Source organism: Astyanax mexicanus, chromosome 6, assembly GCF_023375975.1.
Source record: "Astyanax mexicanus isolate ESR-SI-001 chromosome 6, AstMex3_surface, whole genome shotgun sequence".
Classification (NCBI taxonomy): domain Eukaryota; kingdom Metazoa; phylum Chordata; class Actinopteri; order Characiformes; family Acestrorhamphidae; genus Astyanax; species Astyanax mexicanus.
Window position 1 is genome coordinate 33,909,610 of NC_064413.1, and position 22,861 is coordinate 33,932,470.

General features: G+C 36.8%; 1 long non-coding RNA gene across 1 annotated transcript; it reads left to right on the forward strand.

The window, feature by feature from the left end:
- Positions 1–1,080: 1,080 nt before the first annotated feature.
- LOC125802328 (uncharacterized) lies at positions 1,081–9,887 on the forward strand. Its single transcript, XR_007439360.1, has 2 exons — positions 1,081–1,351; positions 9,471–9,887. It is a non-coding gene; the product is annotated as an uncharacterized LOC125802328 (long non-coding RNA).
- The last annotated feature ends 12,974 nt before the right edge of the window (positions 9,888–22,861 follow it).

Here is a 22,861-nt window from a genome sequence, read left to right on the forward strand (position 1 = left end):
AGAGAGAGACACAGAGAGAGAGAGAGAGAGAGAGAGAGAGAGAGAGAGAGATAGAAAGAGAAATTACAGATAGATACAGATAGAGAGTGAGAGTGAAAAGATTTAATCCATGGTTCAGCATAAATAAAAAGTAATCTACCTTCTGAACTCAGTAGTATTGATGCTGTAATTAAATAACTAAGTAAGGGCGTTTTTCTCCTTCGTTTAATTTGTTTTCACACACCAACAAACCACTGAGGGACGTTGTGTCCTCAGAGACTATCAGAGCTGTCTGGAGCAGGAGCAAGAAAGTACATACAGTAAGAAGGTTCTGTGTTTATATGTCTGATCAGACATGAGTGGCGAGCAGTGGCGTTCAGTGTGTAACAGCTTAGCATGAAGTAGCAGTAGAGACATCATACCCTTGTAGTATATTTGGTAGTTGGGCCGGATTGGGTTTGGAATCAGTCCAAGACCACCTATCTTGTGGGTCTCAGGGAAGGTGCAGTTGTTTTGGTCCATGCCTGAGTGCAATTATTGTTTTCACACCTGCCCAAAAGAAGCGCACCAAGGGTCCAAACCAGAACCAGAGTCCATTTTAACCAAACCAAATGGTGCTGGTGTGAAAATGCCCTAAAACCACTAAAATGTCTTTCAAAACTTTTTAATTCTTTGAATTTGCATAAATTAAGAAAATGAGCATAACTATTTATTTTTAGATTTTTACATATTGAAAGTAGCACACATCCCCTAATAACCTATTTAATCATTTTTTTTTTACGAAGATTTTAAATTAAGCCACATTCTGCACTGATTTATCCATATTCAAAGAATTCATACAATCAACAAAATTGCTACTAAAATAGCACGACGGGTGCATCCATTCTGCATCAAGATGGAACTCGAGAAAAGCGTAATTGTGACAAACACTGTGCCTTTTCAGGAAGTGTAATTGCACAAATTAGAAGGCAGTTAAAAAAGGCATCTTCAGTCCAGCTGCCTTCCGTTTTGATTGAATCTAACGTTTCCTCCTCTCTCAAGTACCTTTACTCTAATTAGCCGATTGTAACTGAGCTCCAAGATTTCTCACTAAAGCGAATGATCTGCAGTAGCCATGGAAACTATACATTTTTAAAACTAAATGTAACCTACATAAGAAATAAATGTATATATATATAATAAATATATACTTAAGGGCTATAGTAGAAATCTATGAACAGGTTTGTATATAATTAGTTTACATATGCAGATAGTATGTTTGTAGTTAAATTAGGTGTACGCTTGGGCCGATCAGAAGAGTACCAGGATCGCTACAGAGCTCGGATGACTAGCTACTCAAGGAAACAACTTGGCACTGTTGGACATTGAAAAAGTGCATTCACAATTTATTACAATCAGGTAAGAAAATAAAAAAACATATAAAACAAAGAATATAGATAATTCTAACCCGGGTAGAAAAATAAATATAAATTCTTAGGAAAATATTCAAAATGTTCAATGTAACAATATAATTAACTCAATTAGAAATGGATTTAGAATTCAATAACAATACAGAATGTGTTTGTTTGTGTGAGTGTTAATGTCCTTTGCTCTTTTGTTCCACAGGTGATGGATTCAGTCCATGGAGTTTGCAATGGTAAGTGTTCCTCCTACCAGTTCACAGAGCTCAAAAACAAGGATCAGTTCACAGGGAGTCCACGGAAAGTAGAAAAACCCTCTAGGTTAGGGTCTGGGAGGCTCGCCATCAAATGGTTTGTCCAACTTGATCGTCCGATCAAAAAACCCTGACCTATAATAAGGCCATATTTATCACATTATTATAATATCTATTATAATACACATAAACAGTAACATCAGCGAATATAATACTCACTTAACTTCACTTATGTACAATATTTCTAGCATTTATAAAGAATAATAGCATTTAACCATATTTCCAACTTTTATACACAAAAATAACAATATTAGTGCTTATTCAGCATGACAGAGTTAATTTTTGCAGCACTAGGCGCCAAAACTCAATCTCGCGCATGCGTTTACAGCACGCAGCTTAACTCGCGCCAAAACTCTTATAAACTCTCAGAAAACGGGAAATATAACCCTCAAACTTCACTGTAAGTTCACAGTAACAGTATTAAACATGTAAACTGACCATAAGCCGACTATAAAACACTATATTATAGAGATAATCACTATTTAAACTCACATGTATATATACGGTTTAGCATTAGCTTCTACATATTATTTCAATACAAAATTAGCATTTCTGCTCACCAGTGTAAAAAGGGTAATAAACTCGTCGTTCTTCGACGAAACACTCTCCCACTCGCGCTTCCTGCTCAGCGACAGGTTAATAAAGTTAGAAAATAAGCTGTCAACACTTAATTTTAGCCTAAAACTGTGTTTTCTCTCTTTTGCAGCTGGAGAACCCTCCGTCTCGTCTGCTGGCTGGAAGTGAACAGAGCGCGGATCTCCGTCAGAGTGAATGAGAACTCCCACATCTCTCCAAGCCGCCACCCGATTGGCCGGCTGGATTTAGTGTAAACCAATAGGAAAAATGCTAAATAAAATAAATACAAATATTATTTTGTATTCCTGTATTTATTTATAGCGAACTATTTCTTTTCTTAATTAGCTTAGTAGTCACACTATTTAATAATATTATAATAATTAAATTATATATATGTATATTATATTTAATTAACAGTTTAAACAGAATTATGTTACTCTGGTTTATAACCTGGGTTACATCCTCCCTGCCTGAATCTATGCACGTCCCTGGGCATAAACTGGCTGGACTGTAATAGGTTCTTGAGGAAAACTAGGTAAGGGGTCAGAGTCTGGTAACTCAGTTAAAGCTTCAGTAAAAGCTGTGCTCAGCCCATGAAATAAAGCTTGGACAATAGAAATCATTGGATTTCCCAATTGAGCATACTGCAAGCGGTTAGGTCTTTCTGTTGTACGCGTAGATCGTCTAACACACTCAGGGTTATTTGAGCTTGTATCTTTGGTCGAGTTACTTGGTCTTTCTTCCAATGCAATGTCAGCGGTTTCATTCTCAGTTTCTTCTTGAACACTTGGTATAAGTTTGTCAGCTCTTAGTGCGACTGATTCAGTTGAATCTTCAGGTGTTTCAACTCCTTCAGTACATTCAGGTTCTGATGGTTGTACTGTTAGGTCTCCATCATTAGTGTCTGTTGTATCTTCAACAACTGGATCATCGACGGGAATATCAGGTAAGTCTTTTTCAGGTAAGTCTTTGTTGAGTAGGTCTCTTTCAGGTAAGTACTCATCAGTTTGGTTTCTTTCAGGTATGTACTCATCAGTTTGGTTTCTTTCAGGTATACCTCTCCTTGAAGGTATCTCATAGACGGTAGTAAAACGTCTAGGTTGCATCACTGGTAGTTCTGTGAAATCTTGAGACAAGATCTCATCTCCTTCTTCTGTTTCGGGAATAACACACTCCCGTTGGACAGAGCGACGAGTGTTGTATTTTCTTGGACTACATGAAGCAATTGGTTCTTCACCATGTACAGGTAGGAAATTGCAAGGTAGAAATAAGTCCCTGTGCAATGTCCTTACAGGACCATCAGCAGACTCAGGCTTGACAGTGTAGACTGGCAAATCTCTAACTTGTTTCACTACTACATGAATATCTGGTTCCCACTTGTCTGCAAGCTTGTGTTTACCACGAAGTCGGACAGCTCTTACAAGAACTCTATCCCCAACTTCAAGCTTGGAAGCGGTAACATGCTTGTCGAATCTTGTCTTGTTAGCTTGCGCTACTTTGTCTGCATTCTGTTTGGCTAGTTTGAAACTTGCATCTAGACGTAGCTGTAGTTCACGCACATATTGGGAATGCGACTTGTGATTACCTTGTCTCAAGGGTAACTTGAAGGCTAAATCTACAGGTAACTTGGGTTGTCGCCCAAACATCAATTCGTAGGGAGTAAATCCGGTTACATCATTCTTCGTACAATTGTAGGCGTGTACGACAGGCTTGACAAACTGTTTCCATTTGGACTTGTCTTCTTCAGAAAGAACTCCAAGAAGGTTTAACAGTGTTCTGTTAAAACGTTCAACAGGATTTCCACGAGGATGGTATGATGTTGTACGAGATTTACGAATTCCCATGATCTGGCATAACTCCTTTATGACGTGAGACTCGAAATCGGGACCTTGGTCACTGTGTAAGCACTCAGGAATCCCATAATGAACAATAAAAGATTCCCAAAGACACTTAGCAACCGTCTGGGCTTTCTGGTTAGGTGTGGGGATTGCAATGGCATACTTGGTGAAATGGTCAGTTATTACAAGGATGTCTCTGGTGTTACTCCGGTCAGGTTCCAGAGATAGAAAATCCATGCACACTAGTTCTAGCGGTCTGGTGGAAGTAATGTTTACCAAGGGTGCAGCCTTTTCTGGTAAACTTTTTCTCCTGACACAGCGTTCACAGGTTTTTATTTTCTTTTCCACATCTTCAGCCATCTTTGGCCAATAAAATCTGGCCCGTACCAAGTTAAGGGTTCGTTCTAGCCCCATGTGACCCATGTCGTCATGTAAACTCTTTAGTACGACAGGCCTTAAGGACTCAGGTAAGACTAGCTGGTACATAGAGTTGTCTCCATCCATACGTTTACGATATAGAACATTGTCTTGCAATTTCAGCTTGTTCCATTGTCGCAGGAAAAAGGTTATCTGAGGCATTTCAGCTCGAACAGTGGGAGAAACTGTCTCTCCTACCTCCAACTGATGTATGACTTCTCTTAAACAAGGATCTGCTCTTTGATGGTTTTGAATTTCCTCATTGGAAAGAGGTGGAATGATAGGTAAACCACTTTGTTCTGCGTCCAAGAAACAATCAGGTATAGCCCCAGGTGGAACTGTTAGGGAAAGAATTTGAGCCACTGTGTCACTATCTTGATGGTAATCATCCACAATGTGTCGAACGAAATGTTTCTCACAGAGTGCTTTCACAACATCTGGGCTCATGCAAACTTCTGTTTCATCCAAATGAGTGTGAACAAACCGATCAATTCGCTCTTGCTCCTTTTGAGAGACAACATCATTGTTTAACCCACCATGGGGTCGTCTAGAGAGACCATCAGCATCAGAGTTTGCTTGTCCTGCTCTGTATTTGAGTCTGAAATGGAATGTGGACAAAGCAGCTAACCATCTGTAACTGGTGGCATCCATTTTGGCTGTTGTAAGGATGTATGTCAACGGGTTGTTATCTGTCACAACTGTGAAAAGACCTCCATACAGATAATCGTGAAACTTTTCTGTGACTGCCCACTTTAGCGCTAAAAACTCTAACTTATGTGCAGGATACTTGGACTCACTGCGTGATAAGCCTCTACTTGCGTAGGCGATGACTCTCATCCTCCCCTCCTGCTCCTGATACAAGGCCGCTCCCAATCCTGTAGCACTAGCATCAGTATGCAGGACGTATGGACGTTGGGAATCAGCAAACCCAAGAACAGGTGCAGAAGTAAGTTTCTCAATGATCATTTGAAAGGAATTTTCACAGTCAGAAGTCCAGCGATCAGCAAATGGCTGTTTTGGATCATAATACTGCTTGTGACCATTTTTGGATTGGTCGGATTTCTTAAGGGGTGGATAACCAGCGGTTAAGTCGGTAAGTGGTTTGACAAGACTTGAATAGTTCTTTATGAAACGCCGGTAATACCCAGTAAACCCTAAGAAAGACCTCAATTCTTTCAAGTTTTTTGGTCTTGGCCACGTCTTCAGGGCCTCTATTTTACCAGGATCAGTTTCTACTCCATTCTCGGACACAATGTGGCCTAAGTACCTGACAGAGGTTTGGAAAAATTTGCACTTGCTTGGTGAAAGTTTCAGTCCATACTCTTTTAGACGGTTTAGGACTTTGAAAAGTCTTCTTTCATGTTCTTTGAGTGTCTGAGAAAAGACAATCAAGTCATCCAAAAAAACAAGAACCTCTTTCAGATTTAGGTCACTCATACACTTGTCCATTAGTCGTTGAAACGTACTTGGTGCGTTCGTGATCCCTTGCGGCATCCTCGAGAATTGCCAGAACCCAAGTGGACACACAAAGGCGGTTTTAGGTCTATCCTCCTCCTCAACCTCTATCTGGTAGTATCCGGACTTTAGATCTAAAACAGAGAACCATTTGGAACCTGTAAGCGTGGAAAATGTCTCTTCCATGTTAGGAAGGGCATAAGCATCTTTGACTGTTTGAAGATTTAACTTTCTGTAGTCAATACAGAGACGAACTTCACCATTTTTCTTTCTTACTACCACTATAGGAGATGAGAAGGGAGACTCAGATTCTTCGATTACACCAGCACATAGCAATTCCTGAAGATGTTTTCGGACTGCATCCAGGTCTTGAGGATGAATCGGTCTTGCTCTGTGCTTGAAAGGGGTTTCATCTGACAGTTTAATGTGGTGCTTGACTTTGTCTGTTCTTCCGTAGTCTAGATCATGCTGTGCGAAGACCTCAGGCATACTGTTCAACTTTCTTGTGATCCTTTCTTTCCACTCAGGTGAAATGGGAGAATCTTCAAGGTTAAAGGTCAAGTTGGAATGTTCTGAAATGACTTTAGCTGGAATTGACGATGAAGGTAAGACAGCATGGACAGCATTCAATTCAGCAATGATGCTCTGCTGAGGAATCACAATGTCATGCTCAGACTCGTTTTTCACCATCACAGGAACTTTGTAGGACGGTCTACTTGGAAGATTAATCAAGCAAGGTTTCACTAATATTCCTCCAGGTAAAACTGAACAGGATGGATGCTCCACAACCATGACAGTTTCTAGCTTATGTTGGCAGGCTACAATATGACCATCCAAAACTACGCTGTCACCAGCGGAAATGACTTGGGGTGTTTTCCCTTGCAGCTTAACTAACCCATGTGTAGGACTTTGCTGTTGTTCATGCCTAGCTTCAAGAATTTTCAAGACAGCTTTGTACCCATAAGAAATGGAATTTCTTTCTGGAATATTTCCACTGATTGACATGTACAGGACATCAAGAGTATTCATGCCAACAAGAACTTGGGGTTGTGTTTCAGTATTCAGATCAGGAACAACAAGGACTAAAGTAGGAATTTCTTCTTCCATGCCAGTGAATTCTTCTGGAAAAGTAATACTTAAATTTGCATATCCCAGGTAGGGTACAGCTTGGCCATTTGCCCCTTCTACCTCAAGTAAATCACCTAATGAGTTGATCTGAAGATTAGGCAGATGCTGGTTGAAGAAAGATTGCGATATTGTGGTCACTTGCGACCCAGTGTCCAACAGACAGTTAGTCTTGACTTGGCCAATCTTTACTTCAGCAGTACACTTTGTTCCAACTAACCCTTTAGGAATAGTACGGGAAGATTTGGTCTGTGTCTGTTTTAGAAAACAGGTTTGTTTTCTGTTTGTGGAGTTTCTATGTTTAGTGGGACAAGAATAAGTACCAGTTTCTGTCTGTCCCTTGGCAGAAACTGATTTTAGTTTAAACGATTCTGTTCATACTCCCAGATTCTTTGTTTTTCTTTCAGCTCTTTTCTTTTAGCAGCAACCAAAGCAGGATTCGCATCAGCTTTACAGTTGGCGAAAATGTGCCCGTCTTCACCACACTGGAAGCAATACCAGGGCTTTGGCTTGACATTAGCATCTTTCTTCACTGGTTGTTTAACACTTAGTTTCTGTACACGGTCAGGTTTTGCAGATTCAGAGGGATCCCATGAACCTTTTGTTTTAGGTTCAGGCTTTGGACTAGCTCTTTGGGCTTTTCTTTGTGCCATGATCGATGTTAGTTGGCTCTTGAGTTGAGCTAACTCCCTTTTTAACTCACTCATTTCATTTGACACTGGTTTAACTTCAGTGCTGTTGCAGATACATTGTGACTGAACGGTTACTTTGGGTTTGAATCCAGCAAGGTGCCGTTTCTTCCGGATGACCTTAGTCTCCTGCTTGTTCTCTGCTGTACGAAGCAGTAGAAGCAATTCAGCGAATGGCGGTGGATCTTTCGCCCTGTGCTCTAATTGCAGGTCTGTAAGCAATCTGTCGTTCCAACAGCCTCTGCAGAATTGTTTGAGAAGATGCACATTCATATCGCGGGTAAGAACTCCTCCAGCTCTTTCAGCAAGACTCAAAGCAGATTGCAAACGCTGAAGATAAACTGAGGGTTTTTCATCTACATCTTGTAGTGTACCAATGAATCGAGCAAACAACTCTTCTCCGTCTTCTACTGTGCCGTAAGCTGAATCCAACAGCTGCAGGTAAGTAGTCGCTTCTGCTTCAAGAGGAATGTGCTTAACAAGATCAGCAGCAGGTGGAAGCAAGCTCTCCAGAATTTTTCTTATTTTCTCTCTGTCTGGAACTGATGGAACGTCGAGCATCAGTCCGACTTGAGAGCGCCAAGAATCATAGCCCACTTCACTATAAGGTTTGGGAATTTTCCCAGAAAATGCTCTTAATCTCACAGGTGAACAAGAATACAAGGAATTGTCGTCACTCCTCACAATGTGTTCCACTACAAGTTTCTGAACTTCAGGTGGATTAAGAGTGGCAGGATCAAGTGTGGAAGAATCAATCAATGATGCAGGTTTGTACTTTGATGTTGACAGACGACTTTCATAGTCACCTAAGACAGGCTTCATTGAAACATCAGACAAGCTCTGGGACAAAGTTTCAGACCTTTTCTTCTCTGGAGACTTGTCAGAATGCATCGCAGGTTGCACATCAGTAGCACGCTCACTAGCTTCCGATGAATCTACAAGTTCACCTATTTGTTCCAAAGCGTCTTTAAGAACTGCTTCAAGCCCTTTCCCACTTAGCCTAGCTACACGTTGTAGTTCACCAAGATAGTTGTGTGTAAGTTTACTGCTGTACACATCAGCTAGTGCTTGTACACAGCACATGTCTTTAGGATCACTGGTAAGTGCACGACGGTAGGGCAAGAAAGGCTCTAGTGTTTGCAAAGCAGAACCGTAATTATACTCTACTATGACTTGAGAGTGTAATTCTGAGCTAGCGTCATCTATTTTAAGCGTTCTGTTAATTGAACCATGCTCTTTTAGGAATGTGAACACTTCCTCATCTCTATCAGACCCAGTTAACCCACTAACTATGACCGAGTTAGGGACCTTAACACTATTACTCTCAATAAACTCCATTACTCTTAGCTTAATTGCGTAGCAAAGTACCCCTTGTTAAACAACAGTGCAAAGAAGTTCTTGAGTATTTAAAACCAAGCTCCTGGCTGGCTCGCCAAACTTTCTTTATGTAACCTACATAAGAAATAAATGTATATATATATAATAAATATATACTTAAGGGCTATAGTAGAAATCTATGAACAGGTTTGTATATAATTAGTTTACATATGCAGATAGTATGTTTGTAGTTAAATTAGGTGTACGCTTGGGCCGATCAGAAGAGTACCAGGATCGCTACAGAGCTCGGATGACTAGCTACTCAAGGAAACAACTTGGCACTGTTGGACATTGAAAAAGTGCATTCACAATTTATTACAATCAGGTAAGAAAATAAAAAAACATATAAAACAAAGAATATAGATAATTCTAACCCGGGTAGAAAAATAAATATAAATTCTTAGGAAAATATTCAAAATGTTCAATGTAACAATATAATTAACTCAATTAGAAATGGATTTAGAATTCAATAACAATACAGAATGTGTTTGTTTGTGTGAGTGTTAATGTCCTTTGCTCTTTTGTTCCACAGGTGATGGATTCAGTCCATGGAGTTTGCAATGGTAAGTGTTCCTCCTACCAGTTCACAGAGCTCAAAAACAAGGATCAGTTCACAGGGAGTCCACGGAAAGTAGAAAAACCCTCTAGGTTAGGGTCTGGGAGGCTCGCCATCAAATGGTTTGTCCAACTTGATCGTCCGATCAAAAAACCCTGACCTATAATAAGGCCATATTTATCACATTATTATAATATCTATTATAATACACATAAACAGTAACATCAGCGAATATAATACTCACTTAACTTCACTTATGTACAATATTTCTAGCATTTATAAAGAATAATAGCATTTAACCATATTTCCAACTTTTATACACAAAAATAACAATATTAGTGCTTATTCAGCATGACAGAGTTAATTTTTGCAGCACTAGGCGCCAAAACTCAATCTCGCGCATGCGTTTACAGCACGCAGCTTAACTCGCGCCAAAACTCTTATAAACTCTCAGAAAACGGGAAATATAACCCTCAAACTTCACTGTAAGTTCACAGTAACAGTATTAAACATGTAAACTGACCATAAGCCGACTATAAAACACTATATTATAGAGATAATCACTATTTAAACTCAAACACACATGTATATATACGGTTTAGCATTAGCTTCTACATATTATTTCAATACAAAATTAGCATTTCTGCTCACCAGTGTAAAAAGGGTAATAAACTCGTCGTTCTTCGACGAAACACTCTCCCACTCGCGCTTCCTGCTCAGCGACAGGTTAATAAAGTTAGAAAATAAGCTGTCAACACTTAATTTTAGCCTAAAACTGTGTTTTCTCTCTTTTGCAGCTGGAGAACCCTCCGTCTCGTCTGCTGGCTGGAAGTGAACAGAGCGCGGATCTCCGTCAGAGTGAATGAGAACTCCCACATCTCTCCAAGCCGCCACCCGATTGGCCGGCTGGATTTAGTGTAAACCAATAGGAAAAATGCTAAATAAAATAAATACAAATATTATTTTGTATTCCTGTATTTATTTATAGCGAACTATTTCTTTTCTTAATTAGCTTAGTAGTCACACTATTTAATAATATTATAATAATTAAATTATATATATGTATATTATATTTAATTAACAGTTTAAACAGAATTATGTTACTCTGGTTTATAACCTGGGTTACATCAAGGATTCCCCTCTTTCTCTGTGAATAAATGAAGCATGATTCTTAAAGAGCGGCCCCCCAGGCCTTCACATCAGCCATCACTCTTCCATCATATCCGCGGCGGCTCTGAACCCCCGCTGTACGGCGAATATCTGCTCAGCCTCAGCTCTGTGTTAACGGAATGTGAGTGGAGTGAACTCTGCGTGTACCGTGTTCGTTCTACAGAAAGGCTGTGACAGCCCGATGGCCGGAGTGTACGATGAGAAGCCTCCGTTCTCATCTGACCCCTATCCCCGAGCTTCTGCCTCACCTCCAGATATGGCCGCCACATTAAATGTTTGCCAGGCCTTGAAACCTCGAGCGCTGCATTTCCATCCTAACTTAACCTAATATGACATGTATCCCTGAAGCAAAACAAATTTAAGCCTCACTAATCTTCCTCCACTGACTGTGGGATTTCAATATCCAGCTTGAAATTTGCTGTATTTTCCTCTCTGAAAGAATGCCTGTATTTTTATTTTTTATAACTGACAATGCTAAAATTGAATTCCGCGACTTCTTGTAGGCACGACAGCGGAGGTAAATGAAAACGAGTGAAAACTGCAAGAGGTGCATTTCTTATTCCATGTTCTGAATTAAATAGTTGTTCTATTTCTGTTCACCAAGCAAGAAAAAAGAAAAAGAAACAGAGAGGCACACTAGGAAACAAGAAACAGAAAATCAGTCTCCAAAGTTCAAAGAAATAGTTCACGGTTGCAGGCAACCAGTTAATCTTTGACATGAGATGTCTATTCCATTTACCAACCATTCCTTACCTAATGCACATTCAGAGTCCTACTGACACAATATCAGCATTATCACCACAGCCGCATGCTGCTAAATATAATACATATTTCAAACTCTGCATACTCAGCAATTTAATGAGAGATCGGTTAACCATATAAACATGTAGTTCCTAATAAAATACATCTCTTGAGTAGAGGTGGGGCAAGATATAGACATTGTGACATATTGTATCATTTTCGTTTGCAATATATTGTCAATATGGCATCAAATATCACTATTTTTATTAAAACACAGATACTCTAAAATATCTAAGACTCACTCACCCCCTCTCCTCAATTTGACTTACTGAAGTTACTGCTTCATTAATCCACATAGAGAGGATAATCACATGAATGGGTTAAACCTGTAAACCTGTGGTGAAGAATATTGGTTGTGAAATTCTGTGAAACTGCCCCCAATTAATCCATAATTCCCAGTATTTGCTTATTTAGGAGCATTTAATCTTCAGTAACATGATGCCGTGAAACATTATAGAGAATTGTTTTGCAATACATAAAGTATCACATCATCATGGTTATCATGGGCAGTGTAGTATATACCTTTATATGATGTATTTTTTCTTTATTGTTTTTAAAAAAAAAGGTAATTTGCATCCTTTCAATCCTTTCAATCCACATTGGAATTCTGATTTAAACTGTATTGAAATGTAATTTATTAGACTATATGAAAACTACTGCACTCTTTAGGATGGTATTCCATCAGGACCTATGCTACCAGTCTTTAAATTGTAAAGTTTAGCTGTTATGCACATCATGCTAGCCTAATGCTAGCCTACAAATCAAAAGGCAGACCTTCCACTCTCTATCTGATGGGAATAATAAAAACCTGACCTGGGTTTCCCGAAAACATCTTGGGACAGATATTTACAGAAAATGGCTGAACGAGCATCGCATTGAATACTCTCTCTACCAGTTCAGATGATCTTAACACTAAAATGCTTTCGGGAGACTGGGCCCTGATTGGTGTCCAGAGGCTTTTTGGGGAAAATGGGCTTTTAGAGGTACTGGAACAAACTATGACTAGGTGTCCGATGTGAAAGTGTATATACAATCACCCTAGTGATTTTTCTTGTGTGGTTAATTTATAGTTCATTATAAACCAACTACTGCTGGAAATGACAAAAAGACAAAAAAGTCAGCCATTTATTCAGTTGTTTATGTGTAAATGCTATATAGGCAATGTAAAAAATAATTCGTTTCCTCCTCTCCCGCGTTTTTAATGATCATGTAAAATGAGATAACTATAAATATAATGTGATATGACAAGTGCAGTAGTTTTGTTTGCCAGACAGACAAATGAGGCAATGAAAAATGGATGATTAAAAGGAAGCACAGTTAATTCATTTTCATTTTCATGACTCTAAACATCTGTTACATGCTTTCCTCTATTTTGTAAATAACTATTCTTATTAAGAGAACAAGATATTTAAAAGGCATGGCATTTTGGCTTTGAGATTGGGATAAACAAATGTAAGGAATTTAATATATATAGACTAAAATAATCTAGTAGCATGATTTCAAATACATACTTAAATTGAATGAACTTATGGACATTCAGTTTATTTCATGTCACCAAATCAATTTTGCTCTTAAAAAAATCTTTTTATATTTATAATTGCTACATAGACCAATCAAACATTAAGACTGAAGGGATTAATTACTGTAACTCTCATGTTATTTGTGTGCTTCTGTAGACCCCAGATCCTCCTTAAAAGATCAAACTACATGTTGCATTATTAATTTGCAGCTTGATGCTTCAAAATGTGTCCTCATTTTGTGAGTACAGCTAATAAACATGATTTTGACTTAGTGACACTTTCAGAAATCCTGTTTGAGGTATCAGAGACTCAGAGTATGTATATATGTATATATGTATATATATATATATGTATATATATACATATATGTAGATATATATGTATATATGAGAAGCAACTTATACAATCTTATATACAAATTACCAGATGCCTTGCAAGATTTTCTTTTGAGTTATAATGGGGAACATATTGTTGGCAAATAGTGTTAATTAATATTTAATTGAGACATTACTTAAACATTTATTTAATGTTTTTTTTTGTTTGTTTCACTGTCGTAAGTACTGTTGCTTATTGCATTATTTTTGCATTATTATTATATCTGCTAATTTTGATATATGATATACTATATATATGCATTATTATTCATATTACATATTGCTGAGTCACCACTATCATATATCCAATTAGTTTCATCATTTATGCAAATAAACAAATAAACATCAGATGGGACTGACAGGATGTACACCAACATATATCTAATTAGTCACATCCAGTGTTTATATGTTTGCTTTCATAAATGAATGGGACTGATTGGATACACACTCATCATTAAAGTAATAGATGTATCAGATTACAATACTATTACAATACTATTAAAAGGAGGATGAAGGTTACCAGACACAATAAATGATAAAAATAATTAACTGATATGCGCAACTGCCATATTTATTACGCCACACATACAGAAGGAGTGTTAGTGTAATGCAACATGCCAGATATCTCAACATAGAAGTTGTAGAGGTTCTTAATGGAGCCCTACAATAATTTGTACCATGTAGCTCGAATATACTTGAATATATACAGTTCCTGCAGATTTTACTCAGTGCTAATAGTGTGTCCAATAGCATCCCACACACCTTCATTTAGCGATTTCTTCAAGGCAACCTCTTAACCACTTAAGATGGCAGCAGCATGTGGACGAGCATTGTCCTGTAGGAATAGCACACCTTAGTTTGCATTCAGAAAAGGTGGATCCATTGATTGCAGGTGCTCATTAACATAACTTTGGGTGATCTGATCTGACACCAGTTCTTCTGAACTGGAGACAAACGATAAACCTCCGATTTTTACCAAGGTGATTCTACAAAAGACCAAGTGGTACTTGTCGCTAAAGATGGTTCAATACCATTCTGAGTCACCTAATAATGGGCTACAACTGTTTTTTGACTGTACGTCATCAGTACCATTTAACAGAAATGTATAAGTGGTTTTGAACCACTTATAGAGAAGGATGAGTCTATAGCCCAATCTGGACAGGGGGGTATTTTTACACTTCTACTCAGTGATAAAACTTCTGCATCTGGACTGCAAGTAAAAAACAGGAAGACCAGTGAGTTTTTGGCTTTCTCGGTCACATGACATCGCGTTCAGTAGCTCCTCCATTTCCACTCACTGTGTGTTTACGTGGATCTTCATGGAAATGAGCACCCAAAGTGTAATTACGGTGTGTGGCAGTGGACAAATAGCTATTTTATTAAACGAAAGGAGTCAAAATTTAGAGATGTGAGTCCGGACGAGACTAAAATTATTGAAGGACCACGGAGTGCAGCAAAAAACAGTAGGTAATTCAGCCTGTAATTTTTTTTCAGAGGACATCTGAAAAAAACACATACATGGTCGTTCTGGATGGGAATAAAATCACATAGGACCCCCCATAAAAGAGAAAATAATCCTGTCTGGATAGGGCTTATGTTGGATTTTTTTTTCCTGTTTTCACATTTGCCTGTCATTTTATTGTTTGTATCTTTTTGTGTTATGTTCAAATTTCTATAAAGCCCCTTAATAAAACAATCATTGTGTAAAAAGTGTTATATAAATACATTTAACTTAATTTGACTTCCAAAATTACTTCCAAGATTATCTGTAAGCACACAAGTCCTTCCATCCAATTATGTTGATACTTATGCTAAGCTTTATGTTTATTTCATCAGGTTTTCTGCCCTGATAAATTATTTAAAGCTACTTTACAGTAAATAAAGTTTTGATTGGGCTTTAAATACTGTAAGCTATGAAGAATGTGCCATGGTTGTTGTTCTTCGCAGCTTCTCTTACTTGTGAAGTGACTGTCTCACTTTTGAACTTCTTGGCACCAGCCTTTATTTATGCTGAGCAGAGAGTTATAAGAGTGGCTCATTCTTAACTATGAAAAAAGAAAACAAAAATGCATAGCTCATTAGCTCTGCTGAACACATGGAGGAGAAGAAGGACTTGTGTGTGTGTGTGTGTGTGTGAGCCAAGCAGTCAAAACGGTTACTAAGGTGATTTTTCATTTTTTTATTTATTTTTTTAGTCAGTGCATATGGACCAGAGAAGAGAGGAACAGTTTGGGCTTTCATGTTCCTTTTTGATATTTTAATTGGCCGTTTTATAGACTCAGAGCATGTGCGACAATTTACTTCCTCTAACATTTTCCATGCTGTTCGGCACCATTCTAAAGGCATTTACTCACTTTCTCCACGTATCAGGATGATCATAGATCACAGTGTGAAATATGATTTTACTAAATACAAATAAAACATTACACATTCATAAACACATTCCTGCCAACAGATTTATTAAGCATTATGTTCCTTATGCACTCAGACATTGCAGTAACGTGGGCTGGCTTTCCTTTGTTTGCTGTTCCTTTGTTCATGCATGTTAGGTGAAAGGGCCTCTAAATGGAGCAGATGGTTGAGCAATTTAAAGCATTAAAACATAAGCAAATCTGAACAGGCAAATAATGTGAAAATGCTTCCTGTCCATGGTCACTTTTTATACCATCTGTTATGTTTGTCCTCAAGTTTGCCTTTGCCCTCGTATGCTGTTCTCTTTCTATTAGACTACTCTTTTATATCAAATGCCAATGTTCTTCTCAATGTAATAATTTTTGTTTGTATTTAAGTAAAATATATACAGTCTTAATAAATCTAAATATAAAGGTGCTTCAAATGGGTATTAATATTATACCTTAAAGAACTTTATTTTTGGTTCAATAAAGAATTATGTGGAACCTTTATTTGGTGCTATAAAAACATTTTGTGGAACAGGGAGAACATCTTTAAAGCCTATATTTATATTTTTGTGAAAGTTTTGTGAAACTTGTTATTTCTTGTTATTTCCTTCTGATTGCATTTATCAGGAGGGGATTTGCTTCCTGATTTCCTGTGTCAAACAGAAGCTTTCTTTAGTCTTTAATCTTCCAGATAATAATGAAATGAAATGTTCTGGAACAAAAACAAAACAATATGGCATCATATAATGGACCATTTAAAGCTAGGGGTTTGGAAAAATATCAAAGTATTGCGAAATATTTTTTACATTTATTTTAGATATTTAGCTAGTGTTGTACTCGACCTTCAGATATCACTGTTATGTTCAGATGTTATACTTATGATGGGTTCTTTTTCATGCTATGACATTTCTGCTAAAATTTGATTTAAAAATAATGGCAATAAATCAAAATATGTTTTAATTTTAACCCCCTGTATTGTGATGTGTATCATATTGAAAGGTTTTGTACACAGTCCTGTTTAAAGCACCTTTATTTTTTAAAGAGTGTATGCATATAGTAAGGCTAAACGATATTGGAAAAAATTGACATTATATATGTACATTATACATGTACGTTATATATATATATATATATATATATATACATTATATATTATATAAATATATTTTTTGAATGATATATAGCGATATTAAACAATGCATGACTTTTCACCAGATTTGACAAAATGTCACAAAGTAAATAATCCGTCATTTTAATATTAATGCACGTTTCTTACCCTAAATAAGGGACATCTTTGTGTTCTTATGAAACAGCGTTAAACCAAGGAAGCTTCAATAAGACATTAGGGAACTAACATGCACGGGCGCAAGGTGTAAAAATATACTGTTGATAGGGTGCAACATACCAATGAGCAAACTAATATTGGAGCAAAATAAATGATATTAGGCAGTCACAATGGAAATCATGGAAAATTAGAACACTATGTATCTACTTGTGTCAAGCAGCAAAACACTGCAACATGATGTGTTTGATTTAATTCAATTAAGTGACATTGCACATCCTGCGATTTGACTATATCCTGCCCCCTTTGACTTAATCCTGCCCCCAGCACACACTCACTCATCATCCTGACCCCCCCCCCCCCACCCCCCACCAATACAGTACTGAAACTCTGCACTACAATACACAAAGTACTGGTCCCTTCCAAATGGACCTGCACTACTTGCACTGTCAATACTTACTTTAATTCCCCAAAAACTGTGAACTTTTAAGAACTTTAGCACTCATTCACTTTACCAGCCTTAAGCTATATAACATATTTGCAATACTGTTATATACTATTTATACTGTCATCCCATCTCAATCACCATCAATATTGCACTATTGTCTTCCGTCTTACGTATGTTTATTGTGTCTTGTTGTATTGTACATATAGTGTCTCTTTTATATTATATATCTATTTTTTTTTTTACTTATATTTATATATCTATTTCTCCCCCATACTACTGCACCTTGTTTTTTGTCTCATATATGTCTATTGTGTCCCTGCTGTATTGTACCCATAGTGTCTCCCATTCTCTTTTATTATATCTATTATCTGTACTTGCTGTAAAATTGGGAAGGAGAGTAACGTAATTTCAATTCTCTGTATGTCCTGTACATATGCAGTATTGACAATAAAACTACTTGACTTGACTTGATATTGCGCATGCTAGCCTGAAATATCTTAATAAACTCTATAGTATTAGAATATTTCTGATCTGGCCTTACCATTCGAACAAGAGCAATATATTTCGATCAGTATATACCCATTTGAGAGAATGATCATATTCATGATAATTATCATATTTATGATTTTTCTATAGTTTAAATACAGTTCATTTAAATTCTCTGAGCCACTTATTAAGTATATAATAGTAAAAAGCATAAAAAGTAATAATAAAGCATATAATAGTAAAGTAATAGCAAAGCAAACAACAGTTCTCACTGTTCTCCACTCAGTTAAAAATAGCTCACCTCTTTCTTTTCTTACACATAGACCTAAAGCACGTACTGTAACATTAATACATAAGTGAATAATGACGGGTCTTGAGTGACTGACACAAATAGCCAGTAGAGCTTAATCATTTAACACACTAATGACTAGTGGATTAAAATCAGAGCCTGTTTTACAAAAGGGGCTATGAATACATTTACCCCCTACCTTGTTTCACAGAGCTCTGTCAATAAGCCATCTCCCCAGCGCTGGCCTGGCTGCAGAGTGCGGATTAGCTCAGGCTCGTCGTAGGCATTAGCCAATGTTTGACGAATAAAGCGCTAACGAGATAGTGATCAGAGGGGCACTAACACCAAAGACAGCCTGGCAGCGCTTGATAATCTGCTTCGCTCATTTCACTCGGCTTCCTTTAATCTGACTTCACATAATCCCTTTTTTTCCTCCCTCCCAAAACTCCTGATCAAGAAAATGCCTAATTATGCCTAATAAATTCTGTCCAGAGCTTGACTAAACATGACTATCAAATGTGATTGGATGTACAGCTGAAATGGAAAGGGTGATAAATAAATAAATAAATATTATAGCAAATCTGGGTCAGATTTTTTTTTCTTTTTAACAAAAAATGATGACCAGATTTGAACTGATTTTGCCTTTTTCAAACTTACTGCTTTTTTATATTCGAAGGATGGTCCTCAATAAATCTTTTAGTGAGCGTTAAAGCTTACAACTCAGTGGGTGCATATTTCTTTCAAGCTGCCATAGTATGTCAAACTGTATTTACACTCATCAAAAAAATAAATTAATTAAAAATAATAATAATAATAATAATAATAAAATAGCTGCATCCAGAGGGAAGTGGCAGATTACAATGGTATTCAGAAGAAAGGTAAAGGTTACCAGGAACAATAAATGTTTCAAAATGATTGATTAAGATAGGGCACATTTTTTGAGCTACACATACAGAAGTAAGGTGTGACTCGTGTGTAGCTCAACCTACCAGACGTCTCAGCATGGAGTTGTAGAGGTTCCTAATGGTGTTCTGCAGTAATCAATTCCATAATACTTAAATGTTACATTTTTTTTTTTGGCAATGATGGAGTTATGATAGCCAGTCAAATCACATCCAACACATTTTCAATCAAGGATAGGTCTGGCCTATTAATAAAAAAAAAAAAAAAAAGCTTTAAAGCTGTGATCAGTCTATATAAGAGAATAATGTCTCATTTTGTTGTTTATGTAAAGCTAAAATGTAAGGCAAATAAATGTTACATTTGTTTCTAAAGTTATACCAGAGTTTAGAATCTCTAAGTTAAAATGTGTATATAGGCATCATCTGATATAGACACGTGAAATATCGGCCCAGAATTCCCACATCGGTGCATCCTTACTGTTAGAAGGTGGTTAATGTGGTATCATTAGTGGGTTCTATTGTGTAGCAGAGTAGTAGCTATGGTATCCTACATGGTTGCCAAATGTTTGCAGGGTGCTTCCTGTGGTGTTTGCGAGGTGGTTGCGATAGTGTTTTAAGTGGTTGCAAAGAAGGTGGTTGCTAAGGTGGTTATGATAGTTTTGGACTTTTGTCTAAATGGTGGAATTCTTATACAGTATATTCGGTTATTAGTGCTGTGTCCACAAATGTTGGCTAAAATGTGGGGTACCAAAATATTTGCCCTAAAAATAGCAGCTCTTAAGTGGTTGCTATGGTATCCCAGAGTATTGCTATGTTTTTTGCCCTTTGTCTAAATGTTACAGTCAAAGAACATACTGCATCACTGCAAAGAATGGGTGTAATAATAAATACAATCAACAGAAATTAAATATTTATATTAAATTAAAGCCATGTTATTCTCAAATGTACAAGCACCCTGTTTATCAACCTATTTGACCCCAGCAATTTAAACCTACAGAAAATTATCCCTAAATATTAGCAAACTTTATGCAAATGTATGTGTCTTGAACTACCAGCGGTTCTGGCAGTACTACAAGTAATTAAAGATTATAGATTATAGATTGAAGATTATAAAACTGCATGTCATAATGACCTCAGTTATCCAGCACAAATGTGTGTAAAATATGGATAATCATCAAAGAACAAAAGTGCTTATATAATGTGTGGAGAATATATACATTATCATGTTAAATTAATGTTTACTTGGTTGTCCTCATTGTATTAGAAAAAAATATATATTCAAATTGGGTATAATGGATCCCAAATATAATAGGAGGGTAATACTAAACTCATTGAGGAGTGCATTTTTTTTCTTTTTTTTTTTTTGCATTTTATTTTAATTTGACGCATCCAACAAAAAAACAAAACAAAGAAAAGCTTTAAAAACTAAGTGGGGATCCATTGTGATTTACACGTTGTCATTTAGTCTTTAATAAATATAGTTTACACTGTTGGTATAATTCTATTCAGCATGTTGATTTATAGGTTAGGTAAGTGTGTCTTCTGGGCAGTATGCTAAGTGCTGCATACAGGGCATGAATAGATTTTAATTGCCTCAGTTATGCAAATGACTTTGTATATATTTCTAAATGCACAGTAAGAGTTGCATCATCACTGCTTTACTAACAAATGATAAATGTGTTGTACTAGTGCTTCAGAGTTCTATATAAACAAATGTAATTACCTATTAGCATAGTGATGCTAAATAAATAAAGCTGTGACACACTATATGGTATCTTTGCGGTCTTTTTTTTTCTTCTTCTTCTTCTTCTTCTTATTGTTCTTTTTCTTTTTCTTTTACAAATATATCAATACTATTAAAAATGCTTCACACACACACACATATGTATATATATATATATATATATATATATATATATATATATATATATATATATATATATATATATATACACTGTTATATTTTAATGAGGATGTTGCAATAAATGTTAATATTTTTTTAAATGCTCAAATCAGCTAGTGAATCATTCACACAATCAACTGATATCACAGGAATTGAGGAGGGGGAATAAAGAGGGAACACTTGTTACCTTAGGCGGTTTTGAATAATAAGCAAGCCTTGCTTTTTGCGTTCGAGTGAGGGGGCTGAATCCTTTAAACAGGCTTTGGCATTAATAATCCTCTGGCTTCACTCTTTTCTCCTCTGCTAGCTGTAGCGCTACAGTAACACACACAAGGCGACCTGGGAAACGTATCACTGCTAAATCTCTATTACAATTTCACCCCGGATCCGGGTAGCATGGAGTGGTTCCAGGCAGAACTCGCGGATGAAAAATGTCTTGGTAGCAGCGCTGTACTGCAATACTCATCTGTTCTGAGTGTTCTGACTCACACTTGGACTCTTTTTTTCGTCAGACGGAAACAAACATCTACTTGAAATTGATCTCTATGCTTCCTGCGTGGTTCTGGTTCAGTCAGAGTTGATAACAGAAGATAAATATTTTAAAGTGAAGGTAATTTTAAAAGGTTAATGGTTAGAGAGGGACATTTACAGTACAGTTTGTGATATTTGTGACATGGCAGTCAGATTAATGCTAAGGAAGTCAAGTGCTAGTTCTATGTTTACTTGGTTGTCCTCGGCTATTAGACATAAATATTCAAATAGGGTCAAATTGATCCCATATATAACAAGAGGTTAATACGAAACATAGAGAAACACATTAATGAATGCATTTTTTTTTGTTTGCATTCACTAATACTACTAGTCTAAGCTTACCCAGATACCCAGCATGGTGATGTTGATATATTGATTTTGTTTGGTAATTTTGATTGATCATGTATTTATTTTGTATTTTTTTGTTTAATCTCAGTACTAAGTTGGATCAATGCTAAAATGTTGATGTTTGATTAAAGTTGCAGCTAGGACACTGAAGATATTATTTGCGCCTAGTCTTGGCTTTTTTCACAGCACGCACATTAAAAAGGGGAAGAATACACATAAAAATATATATTTTATTTGAACAATGGTATATTTGTGCTCATACTTTTTGAATTGGAACCAAATTGAATAAGTCTCTCTTTTCTGTAATTTCCCTATTTTGTTTTTAATAATCTTTGCTGTACATAATTAGGGTTGATTTAATGCATTTTACTGCAGTAATAGGATTGCAAAAAGGTTTAAAGATAATTGAAATATTACGGCTTTTCTGTAGATTTTTCTGTCAAATTTTAATCTTGTTTTAAAGGGGAGATTTTATGCAAAACTCACTTTCTGCGTGTTTCTGTATTTCCACTTGGGTTTGAACTATACCTATAAACACTCCAAGTGGTGTCAGGCATTATATGCTTCCATGATCCGTTTGGATGTGGCGTCATATAGTAAGGAAACCTGCGTAAAACCACCATGCCACCTTCTCTCACCCATCAACCCCCACCAGAGCCCTACTCACTAGATCAATTGCATT